Consider the following 7,500-nt stretch of genomic DNA (forward strand, 5'->3'; position numbering starts at 1 on the left):
CTACTCTCAAACACGTTGTATCAACAATGAGACAAAAGAATTGCTTCCCCAGAATCTAAAACCAGTTCCTCCTTATGTAATAATAATAATAATAGTAATTATTATTATTATTATTATTATTATTATTATTATTATTAATATTATTATTATTATTATTATTATTACTGATGATAACACCAACAGTCCCCTGACGTCTAACTCGAAAATAAGTGTTGTGACAAATACAAAAGTGACTTTAGTCCCAGTGACCTTGCTTACCACTCTATATAAGCAACCATAAGATCATAAAGTCCTATTCGAATATGAGCAGATTACCTGTTCTTCTCAATTAGCTCAAATAACATTAAATACTTTCTTCCATTCTGTAATTACTGAATATTTCGAATCATGATATTTAGTCATTTCTTCCAAGCAGAACTGGAGAAGGATATTTGTATTTATACAATATGCTCCCTTATTCTAACAGTGACGGAATACTTGGGTTCAATAACAACGATAATATTAATATTGACGAACGTAAAATATATATATATATATATATATATATATATATATATATATATATATATATGATATATATACCCACCCATATATATAGTACATATAATCATTTTATATAATCATATAAATACGTAATATATATATATATATATATATATATATATATATTATATATATATATATATATATTCATACATATATAGCTATATATACATATATATATATATATATATATATATATATATATATATATATATGCGACAGGTGCATTGTACACCATTATAGTAATTTCTTATACAAATACCATTAATACTCAGATAATTACATATGGGAACATTTTTCATAACAAGAACTTTTCTGTAAAATCTATATACCTATGAGATATAGGAAATGCACATATCGTGATCAACCTCACCGAGCTGTAAAAACACCACATTGTGCTTGGCCTAGGATGCAGGTGATATTTAACCTAGTCAAATACTGCTCAGTAGAAACTGGCTTAGAATTCTAAAAACTTGGTGAAAAGTCTTCAGAGAATGCATTATAATGTAAATTCTGGGGAAAATTCCAGTGTAATTACTTCCAAAAATTACTCGGATAATGATTTCTAGGGATTTTTTTACCAACTTCTCGGAAAAGCGGCTCCAAGTAAGACAACAATAGAATGTGTGTATGCGTGTGTGTTGTTACTCTTATTACTATTTGTGTTTTTTACTGACAAAAAGTTATGAGAGGAACGGAACCAAAGCCCCTAATTACCTCGAGGAAAGTCAAACCTAAGACAGTTAAGAAGATGAGAAATGCCGTCAAACCTAAAATAATAATGTTTTATATTTTCAATTCTAAAAATTAACCAAAAAATCTACAACCGAAATTATTGAGACCGGGAATACATCAGAATGCATAGTTGAAAGAAAAATCTGCATAACGGCAAAACACACAAGCCAGATTCCTATCATGCGCAACAGGAATAGTAAAATCCAATACCGATTCCCTGCACTGGGAACCTGTCAATGTCCTCGCTGAGCATGAAATAAACCTTACCGTACTGAACTTCACGTTGGGCAATCCTAAGAGTAATAAGGGCTCCCATATTAGGGAAAGAGTGGGAATCCTTATTTGACGCAAACGCTACTCCTATTTTCACATTGGTTTAACAAAGATGTATTGCACTGGGTTATTAAGTGGCTTTAACTGTGAACCATATAACTAGGAGGTTTACAGATTACGTAAAAATGGAATTAAGTATTTGTCAATATAGGAACTGAAGCTAAATAACGAATGAACTTAAAGCATAACGCCAAACAAAATTTGATCCAAACAGCAGACGGAAAACAAAACAAGAGTAAACGCAATAAAAATCGACCAGCCATCCATGGCACCATACACTAAATCTTTAAAACCTTGGCATATCCTATAAGGGCATAAAACCATTCTAAGACGCAACTCAGGAACCCTGCTGTCAACTTAAAATAATGATTCCTGGAAAAGCAAAGTTCGCTTCCATGTTTCTACCAGAGATGTATATCCAAAGCTGACTTCCACGCGAGTGGGCTAAAAGGAAGGGGGAAAAACAAAACGAAAAAGTAGGCAATGCTTTTCCCCCATCTCTCCAATTGAGCCGCAATGCTAGACTAACAGAGTAAAGAAAGAGACTAACAGGGTAAAGAAAGAAGGGTAAGCTTAGGCGCCTCAAAGCGCTCTCGCGTTAAGTAAAAGCGTCGGGTAAAAAGACACTAAAGGTAAACAACAAGCACTCTATGCGTGCTGGCTCCCCTTCGAAAAGTGAATAACGAACTATGTATGCGCCGTTGCAAAATGAATAAGATGCATCATTCAGGACACAAGGCCCATCTGCAACCTATCTCAGAGTGAAAAGGGGAAGCGCTTCGACAGTCCGTCACATGCTTTCTTTGTCAAGTCTTGAATGAAAGCCCCAAGAAGTTTCTGTTAGGAGTTTTTCCCTCACAATATTTTGATATCTAAACCTATATTATATACATATGCACATAATTATAAATACGAACACAGAATTGGGTTAAAGAAAACAATCATTAAAGACAGAGGAAAGCAAATCTATTACAATCCACAAATGAATTCTGAGATACTGACATGAAGAAAATCTATTTTCACTTCATAGTAACTTTCGAGGGCACATTATATTTTTCCCACCCCAAAGTGAGAAGTCAAAAATAAGAATATCTTTCTTTAGGTTTCCCTGTTTTTTCGCTGAAAAGATGCTTTATATATAATAAATACACACATACACAGAAATAACGATATATATGCTAGTTAAACACGAACAAGTTTATTTCACAACCAATAGGAAGTTCCAAATTAATGGAATTTAAAGAAGTACTAATGGGGATGTTGTGCCAGTTTCGATTCTTCCATGTTACACACACATTTATATATATATATATATATATATATATATTATATATATATATATAACGATATATATATATATACATGAGAGAGAGAGAGAGAGAGAGAGAGAGAGAGAGAGAGAGAGAGAGAGAGAGAGAGAGAGAGATCCACACAAAAGTAAATAATAAAAAAAAAGTCTTGAAAAAGCAAAAGCACAACGCGCCGTTATAGAGGAAAAAAAAAAGTATTGGTAAACCTATCGTGCCCATCACCGACGACCACGCCGACCTAATCAACCAAGGAAAGAATGCAAAGAACTTCCGTGACTTCAAACTTCGCTGCTCAATGATGCTGCGAGACTTAACATAGGAGGAGTCATCTTCGGGCCCCCCCGGGAGACGCCTCCAAATCAAAGCTGCAACTCAATTACTCGGAAAAGAACCGAGAAACATTTGCGCATATTTAATCAACTCAAAAGCATAATGCCTGCATAAGTGATGAAGAGAAGGCGGTCTACCCCCAACGACCCTCCACACCCCCGGAAGGTATCTGAAAAGGGAAAGAGTGGAGATTTATATCGATTCTCGTTCGAAGATATCCTGACGGCAAATTGAATAATCAATTATGCATGATTTACGCGAGATTCCTTGCACCGCCAGAGGCGAGCGGAGGATGAAATTCTTAATTGAGCGATGGATTGATTCAAAGACAACTTCCAGTGCTCTTGCTTGTAAACGATTTAAATACAAATCTGGTGTTTTCATGTTAAGTGATGTCCCTTTTCATGAAAAAAAAATAACGCGTAAACAAAGCAGTTATGTTATGATTGCCATTTCTAAATAATTAATAATAATAATAATAATAATAATAATAAAGCACGACCACTTTAAGAGCTCTGTATTTATACGAAAACGGGATGTAGTGATTCAACATCGAAATGATCACAATGACGTAATAGGCAAGTATTCAGCGTACAATACATGTAAGGAAAAATCTGGAAATGCCAACAAATCCACGAGCATTTTTTCTTTTTGAATACTGATAAACTACAAATTTAACTTTGCCATCGAAAAAGTCGAGAGAATTGCTGCAAGACCGATAGAAAAAAAAAAAAGGGGGGGGGGGGGGGCAGATTTCCAAACCATTTCCCAACTTCTCGTCAGGGGCAAAGGAACGTTCGTATGCACATACATATCGCAGGGATACTATAGCCTAACAATTCCGCACCAGCATTAGCCGAGAACGCCCTGAGGAATCCGCGTATAAAATACCACAATACCCCCTTTTGTTGAGAGTGGCAATTACATGAATCGAACACTATGAGCTGAAGGAGGAGAAGCCCTGAGAGTCGAGTTTTCCTTTTCCGTGATTTCTATTTTCTTTTCTCTCTCTCTCTCTCTATACAAACTCTTTCTTTTCACTTCTGTCAAGTCTATAACTCTGCAATAAATGTAATGATTTATATATACACTTGATTTAAATATAATTTTATATGCATATATATACACGTATTTATTTATATACATACTACATATATGTATATATAATTATATATACACATATATACGTATATATATACATAAATATCCGTGTATATATATATTATATATATATATATATAATATATATATATATATATGTATGTATTACTGTTAAATTAGCAATAATAGTTACAAAAAAGGAAGAGTAAATTACCGTTATATATTGATTATCAATAACATGTACAAAGATTCTCTTAAAATTAAAAGGGTTCTTACTTCGAGGTCTCATGCTTTCTTCCTAAATTAAATCTGTGCTACCTTGTGTGTCTGTATACTATATCTTAAATGTTTGTGTATACAGTTTTTTCATATACTATTATACGCTATAGCGTCACAACAATCACGGGAAAATGTACTGCAAGTGCCGGACAAAAATATTAAAAGGCAATAGTACGCGGCGCTTTCCTGTATTTAATATGGACTTCTACACGGTACACCACCTGAAGTTTATAATACACATGACAGCACTGGTTACTTATGCCTTTTAATATTTCCTTCTGGCTCTTGCTATACACACACACACACAAACATATATATATATATATATATATATATATATATATATATATATATATATATTACAGTATATGCATATAATTTACTTGTCTTTTTTTTACCACACATACTCATACTATTTGTAATAGCTACTTCTCCATTTTCCTGGCCAACAACCTTGAACCCACATGATGAAACTAACGCAGTAATGAACCTGGCGCGACTCGGTTCGAATCCCACCAAAGGAGATAAAATTCAGTTTGTATCAATGAGCGTATCCAAGAAGCAAAGAAATCGAGAAGAGGGCGTAATGAATATTAAAAAATACATCCATACACAGGTATATATGTATGTGCACACATACACACATAATGCATACATATACTAAGTCTATATATACATATAAATATTAATTTTTCATAGGGTACATCAAGCTGGTACCAAACCTTCCGGTCTATGCGGTCTTAAGGTGATGCGACTAAGCCCCACCCCTTCTCCATACTGGTTGTGATGCGGCCACAATGACTAACCACCATGTAATGAAAAACCAATAAGGTCAAAAGACAAAGATTTATTCATACTATGGTATTTTTGTCAGCTGTAACCTGATCAAAAATCGCTCAGCTTTCTCCTGACACCCCTTGGATTTCTAATACGTACATACACATACACACACAAATATACGTATATATATAGTAGTATGTATATGAGCTTCTTTTCTATATTTACAAATATTAAGCCACAAATATCCTTCAATATCCATTTCACTATAACCTTGAAATAACAACTAAGACCAGGGGAGCTATAATTGATGAAGCACTGACCAAATATAATTCTCCTTAGGTGTAAGCTTTTCCTAAGTTATAGTGGACGGGATATAAAACAATATTGTTGGCTTGATATTTATTGACGATTATTATATCATATATATATATATATATATATATATATATATATATAATATCACACACACACATATATATATGACGTAAATTATGACTTTAACTAAAAGATAATAGCCTGTGATGGAGTGAAAGGGGGAGGGGGAGAGACTTACATTCTCATTCAAAACGCCTTGCTGAGTAACGGAATGTCAACACATTTTTTGGCAACGCTTTCTATCTAAAGGCAATTGGTGTACGGTACATTTGACAACTATCTACGGCATGTATAAGTGTATGTATATTATACATATGAGTGTGTGTCTGCGTGTAAACAAGTGTTGCGAAGAATAACAGTTCCTAAAACAACTTACGTCTACCTAAAATTACATATGCTCTTTCATTTTCACGAAAAGTCTTCCAAATCAATAAAATAAGCACAAAGCTCGTTCATATTCCTTAACCTCTATCCTATTCGGTCAGACATAGCAAGGCCTCGAAATGACAAGAAAACTATTTTTCCAAGAGCTATAACAAGTGCACCAAGAATATATATCCTTATAAAGGAGTTTAAGGGTAGGGAGAAGACGAGTTCCGTATCAACCGGAGGGGAGAGCAACGCATAAGGGAACTCGAAATGGATCAAATAAGCACTATCCGCTGTACATTTATTTAAGGATTTTGAAATTTGAATATAAATTCATGGGAACTAGATTTCAAAACCACCGCGTCTGCACTATGAAACAAATACCGTATGTCAGTCATTCCTTAACAGCACTCCTTTCATATCTTCAAGGTTGGCAACTGAATTCATTCACAAAGGAACTACTATGGCACTGAAAATAACAGTATACTTGTGTCCGCCAATGTGAAATCTATAAAGAACCGGCAGTTCTTCCAAACTAGGCTTAAGCAGTTCCACACAAGCGTGAGTTTGAGATAATTTTACACCAGCTACGCAAAATATTCCGATATCTCCTAACCATAATCATGTCTGTAAATAGTCTGCGACTGGAAAGTGAACAAAACAGTAACTGCAGACCTGTTTACCTCTGCAGCCACAATGAAACGTCTGGGAACGAAAAACTCAAGACAACCGAATTCCTAATTAGAACATAGTTCAAGAATCGAGGAACACCATTAGCGAATTTAATACGTTCACATGATGCAGCTCTAGATGACTGTAAAATAAATTAATACTAACACATACCTAATCTGCACTATCGTTATAATACTTTCAAGTACAGTATGTATCCCAAGAAACAATTTAATGGCTTGAAGCTTTGCCATTTGATTCCGCATCCATTCATCAAACCATATAGAAAAAGGAATTGACTAAAGAAGAGGCTTCCAGTTAAATATCATTTAAAACCATATAGGAAAAAATTAAAATTCTCTTATACTGGATCTGGTAATCTAATGTCATTTTTAATACTAGGCCTATGGCTGGAGGTTTGTTGCGCTAAATTTCTAAGACTGCCATTTACTTTATTATGAAGCCTAAATGAATATACGCATTTCCAAAGTATCCGAAACTCTAACCTTCTGCTTAAATGATTAAACTTTTCTAAGAAAACAACAAAGTAAATAATACTTTATTACACTGGAACAGACCTATGCAACCCTTCCCCTCCTGGAACTGTGATCTGAAAGCATCACAAAATATGCTTGACCATACGGAGCAAATATGGAGCTGTTACCGAGACATACAA

The sequence above is a fragment of the Macrobrachium nipponense genome, chromosome 21 (assembly GCF_015104395.2).
Source record: "Macrobrachium nipponense isolate FS-2020 chromosome 21, ASM1510439v2, whole genome shotgun sequence".
NCBI classification, from domain to species: Eukaryota; Metazoa; Arthropoda; class Malacostraca; order Decapoda; family Palaemonidae; genus Macrobrachium; species Macrobrachium nipponense.